Below are 6000 nucleotides of genomic sequence, written 5' to 3'. Positions count from 1 at the left end.
TTGCAAACGCCATGCTCTACCAACTGAGCTACATCCCTGCCAGCCATTCCCTCCCCTACCCTGGACGATGCTGGGCCAATTGTGCGCCGCCCCATGGGTCTCCCGGTCGCGGCCGGCTACGACAGAGCCTGGATTCGAACCAGGATCTCTAGTGGCACAGCTAGCACTGCGATGCAGTTTATAAATTAATTTTTTGGTAGTTTGATAGTTGTTTTGGTATTTTGTTCAATTTTTGGGAATCCTGTTTCCATCCCACACAGTAGGTGGCGGAATGCACATTAAATTGAGCGATCGCTAATATACAGTACCATAGAAGAAGAAGAAGAAGAAGAAGAAGAAGAAGAAGATGTACATTGTGTCGCTGAGTTGTCATAATGCAATAAAATGCAAATTAATTACTTAAAAATCATACAATGTGATTTTCTGGATTTTTGTTTTAGATTCCGTCTCTCACAGTTGATGTGTACCTATGATAAAAATTACAGACCTCTACATGCTTTGTAAGTAGGAAAACCTGCAAAATCGGCAGTGTATCAAATACTTGTTCTCCCCACTGTATCTACCTCCATCACTCCCGTATCCCTGTCCCCTTACCCCTATACATATCTACCTCCATCACTCCACTATCCCTGTCCCCTTACCCCTATACATATCTACCTCCATCACTCCAGTATCCCTGTCCCCATACCCCTATACATATCTACCTCCATCACCCCTGTCCCCTTACCCCTATACATATCTACCTCCATCACTCCAGTATCCCTGTCCCCTTACCCCTATACATATCTACCTCCATCACTCCAGTATCCCTGTCCCCTTACCCCTATACATATCTACCTCCATCACTCCAGTATCCCTGTCCCCTTAACCCTATACATATCTACCTCCATCACTCCACTATCCCTGTCCCCTTACCCCTATACATATCTACCTCCATCACTCCAGTATCCCTGTCCCCTTACCCCTATACATATCTACCTCCATCACCCCTGTCCCCTTACCCCTATACATATCTACCTCCATCACTCCAGTATCCCTGTCACCTGTCCCCTATACATATCTACCTCCATCACTCCAGTATCCCTGTCCCCTTACCCCTATACATATCTACCTCCATCACTCCACTATCCCTGTCCCCTTACCCCTATACATATCTACCTCCATCACTCCAGTATCCCTGTCCCCTTACCCCTATACATATCTACCTCCATCACTCCAGTATCCCTGTCCCTGTACCCCTATACATATCTACCTCCATCACTCCAGTATCCCTGTGCCCTTACCCCTATACATATCTACCTCCATCACTCCAGTATCCCTGTCCCCTGTCCCCTTACCCCTATACATATCTACCTCCATCACTCCAGTATCCCTGTCCCCTTACCCCTATACATATCTACCTCCATCACTCCAGTATCCCTGTCCCCTTACCCCTATACATATCTACCTCCATCACTCCAGTATCCCTGTCCCCTTACCCCTATACATATCTACCTCCATCACTCCAGTATCCCTGTCCCCTATACATATCTACCTCCATCACTCCAGTATCCCTGTCCCCTTACCCCTATACATATCTACCTCCATCACTCCAGTATCCCTGTCCCCTTACCCCTATACATATCTACCTCCATCACTCCAGTATCCCTGTCCCTTATACATATCTACCTCCATCACTCCAGTATCCCTGTCCCCTTCTCCCTATACATATCTACCTCCATCACTCCAGTATCCCTGTCCCCTTACCCCTATACATATCTACCTCCATCACTCCAGTATCCCTGTCCCCTTACCCCTATACATATCTACCTCCATCACTCCAGTATCCCTGTCCCTGTACCCCTATACATATCTACCTCCATCACTCCAGTATCCCTGTCCCCTTACCCCTATACATATCTACCTCCATCACTCCAGTATCCCTGTCCCCTTACCCCTATACATATCTACCTCCATCACTCCAGTATCCCTGTCCCCTATACATATCTACCTCCATCACTCCACTATCCCTGTCCCCTTACCCCTATACATATCTACCTCCATCACTCCAGTATCCCTGTCCCCTTACCCCTATACATATCTACCTCCATCACTCCAGTATCCCTGTCCCTGTACCCCTATACATATCTACCTCCATCACTCCAGTATCCCTGTGCCCTTACCCCTATACATATCTACCTCCATCACTCCAGTATCCCTGTCCCCTGTCCCCTTACCCCTATACATATCTACCTCCATCACTCCAGTATCCCTGTCCCCTTACCCCTATACATATCTACCTCCATCACTCCAGTATCCCTGTCCCCTTACCCCTATACATATCTACCTCCATCACTCCAGTATCCCTGTCCCCTTACCCCTATACATATCTACCTCCATCACTCCAGTATCCCTGTCCCCTATACATATCTACCTCCATCACTCCAGTATCCCTGTCCCCTTACCCCTATACATATCTACCTCCATCACTCCAGTATCCCTGTCCCCTTACCCCTATACATATCTACCTCCATCACTCCAGTATCCCTGTCCCTTATACATATCTACCTCCATCACTCCAGTATCCCTGTCCCCTTCTCCCTATACATATCTACCTCCATCACTCCAGTATCCCTGTCCCCTTACCCCTATACATATCTACCTCCATCACTCCAGTATCCCTGTCCCCTTACCCCTATACATATCTACCTCCATCACTCCAGTATCCCTGTCCCTGTACCCCTATACATATCTACCTCCATCACTCCAGTATCCCTGTCCCCTTACCCCTATACATATCTACCTCCATCACTCCAGTATCCCTGTCCCCTTACCCCTATACATATCTACCTCCATCACTCCAGTATCCCTGTCCCCTATACATATCTACCTCCATCACTCCAGTATCCCTGTCCCCTTACCCCATACATATCCACCTCCATCACTCCAGTATCCCTGTCCCCTTACCCCTATACATATCTACCTCCATCACTCCAGTATCCCTGTCCCCTTACCCCTATACATATCCACCTCCATCACTCCACTATCCCTGTCCCCTTACCCCTATACATATATACCTCCATCACTCCAGTATCCCTGTCCCCTTACCCCTATACATATCTACCTCCATCACTCCCGTATCCCTGTCCCCTTACCCCTATACATATCTACCTCCATCACTCCACTATCCCTGTCCCCTTACCCCTATACATATCTACCTCCATCACTCCAGTATCCCTGTCCCCTTACCCCTATACATATCTACCTCCATCACTCCAGTATCCCTGTCCCTGTACCCCTATACATATCTACCTCCATCACTCCAGTATCCCTGTCCCCTTACCCCTATACATATCTACCTCCATCACTCCAGTATCCCTGTCCCCTATACATATCTACCTCCATCACTCCAGTATCCCTGTCCCCTTCTCCCTATACATATCTACCTCCATCACTCCAGTATCCCTGTCCCCTTACCCCTATACATATCTACCTCCATCACTCCAGTATCCCTGTCCCCTTACCCCTATACATATCTACCTCCATCACTCCAGTATCCCTGTCCCCTTACCCCTATACATATCTACCTCCATCACTCCAGTATCCCTGTACCCTTACCCCTATACATATCCACCTCCATCACTCCAGTATCCCTGTCCCCTTACCCCTATACATATCCACCTCCATCACTCCAGTATCCCTGTACCCCTATACATATCCACCTCCATCACTCCAGTATCCCTGTACCCCTATACATATCTACCTCCATCACTCCAGTATCCCTGTCCCCTTACCCCTATACATATCTACCTCCATCACTCCAGTATCCCTGTCCCCTTACCCCTATACATATCTACCTCCATCCCTCCAGTATCCCTGTCCCCTTACCCCTACACATATCTACCTCCATCACTCCAGTATCCCTGTCCCCTTACCCCTATACATATCTACCTCCATCACTCCAGTATCCCTGTCCCCTTACCCCTATACATATCTACCTCCATCACTCCAGTATCCCTGTGCCCTTACCCCTATACATATCTACCTCCATCACTCCAGTATCCCTGTGCCCTTACCCCTATACATATCTACCTCCATCACTCCAGTATCCCTGTCCCCTTACCCCTATACATATCTACCTCCATCACTCCAGTATCCCTGTCCCCTTACCCCTATACATATCTACCTCCATCACTCCAGTATCCCTGTCCCCTATACATATCTACCTCCATCACTCCAGTATCCCTGTCCCCTATACATATCTACCTACATCACTCCAGTATCCCTGTCCCCTTACCCCTATACATATCTACCTACATCACTCCACTATCCCTGTCCCCTTACCCCTATACATATCTACCTCCATCACTCCAGTATCCCTGTCCCCTTACCCCTATACATATCTACCTCCATCACTCCAGTATCCCTGTCCCCTTACCCCTATACATATCTACCTCCATCACTCCAGTATCCCTGTCCCCTTACCCCTATACATATCTACCTCCATCACTCCAGTATTCCTGTCCCCTTACCCCTATACATATCTACCTCCATCACTCCAGTATCCCTGTCCCCTTACCCCTATACATATCTACCTCCATCACTCCAGTATCCCTGTCCCCTTACCCCTATACATATCTACCTCCATCACTCCAGTATCCCTGTCCCCTTACCCCTATACATATCTACCTCCATCACTCCAGTATCCCTGTCCCCTTACCCCTATAGGGGGTAAGGGGACAGCTACTGACCCTGGAACTGTCCCTGTATATAGCTACTGACCCTGGAACTGTCCCTGTATATAGCTACTGACCCTGGAACTGACCCTGTATATAGCTACTGACCCTGGAACTGTCCCTGTATATAGCTACTGACCCTGGAACTGTCCCTGTATATAGCTACTGACCCTGGAACTGTCCCTGTATATAGCTACTGACCCTGGAACTGTCCCTGTATATAGCTACTGACCCTGGAACTGACCCTGTATATAGCTACTGACCCTGGAACTGTCCCTGTATATAGCTACTGACCCTGGAACTGTCCCTGTATATAGCTACTGACCCTGGAACTGACCCTGTATATAGCTACTGACCCTGGAACTGACGCTGACTTACATTCTCATGTTATTCTTATATCTATTTATTTGTAGTTCTACCTTTTTATTTGTAGTTCTACCTTGTTATTTGTAGTTTTACATTGTTATTGATTACTGCATGTTTGGGGTTAGAGCTTGCAAGAAAGGCATTTCACTGTCCTTGTGCACGTGACATAAAAAATAAAAAACTTGAAACTAAAGCTCCACTCCACATTTAATTATAAACGCCTACTGCTTGCTAAATCCAATTTCCAACTCTAAAAATAATGTTTCTTTGCAGGACAAGGATTTTCCTGACTTTCAAGAATGCCTAAATTGGCTCACCTTGCTTTTCTGGTTGGATGGCAAGTTTCACCATTCAATTATTTCAGATCTACAGGAGTGCAAGTTTCACCATGTCACAGACCGTGGCAATATGTTGGCACGTATGGCAAATATGAGTCAATTATTGCATTCTATCCATGCTAACTGTAGCGGTATACCTGAGACATGAAACAGATAGGTGGGAGGGCGTACAGGCTGTCACTAATGTATTAATGAAACAGATAGGTGGGAGGGCGTACAGGCTGTCACTAATGTATTAATGAAACAGATAGGTGGGAGGGCGTACAGGCTGTCACTAATTAATTAATGAACCAGATAGGTGGGAGGGCGTACAGGCTGTCACTAATTAATTAATGAAACAGATAGGTGGGAGGGCGTACAGGCTGTCACTAATTAATTAATGAAACAGATAGGTGGGAGGGCGTACAGGCTGTCACTAATTAATTAATGAAACAGATAGGTGGGAGGGCGTACAGGCTGTCACTAATTAATTAATGAAACAGATAGGTGGGAGGGCGTACAGGCTGTCACTAATGTATTAATGAAACAGATAGGTGGGAGGGCGTACAGGCTGTCACTAATTAATTAATGAACCAGATAGG

Source organism: Coregonus lavaretus, assembly GCF_964263955.1.
Source record: "Coregonus lavaretus genome assembly, chromosome: 11".
In the NCBI taxonomy this organism is placed as follows: Eukaryota; Metazoa; Chordata; class Actinopteri; order Salmoniformes; family Salmonidae; genus Coregonus; species Coregonus lavaretus.
This window is presented reverse-complemented; position numbering follows the sequence as displayed.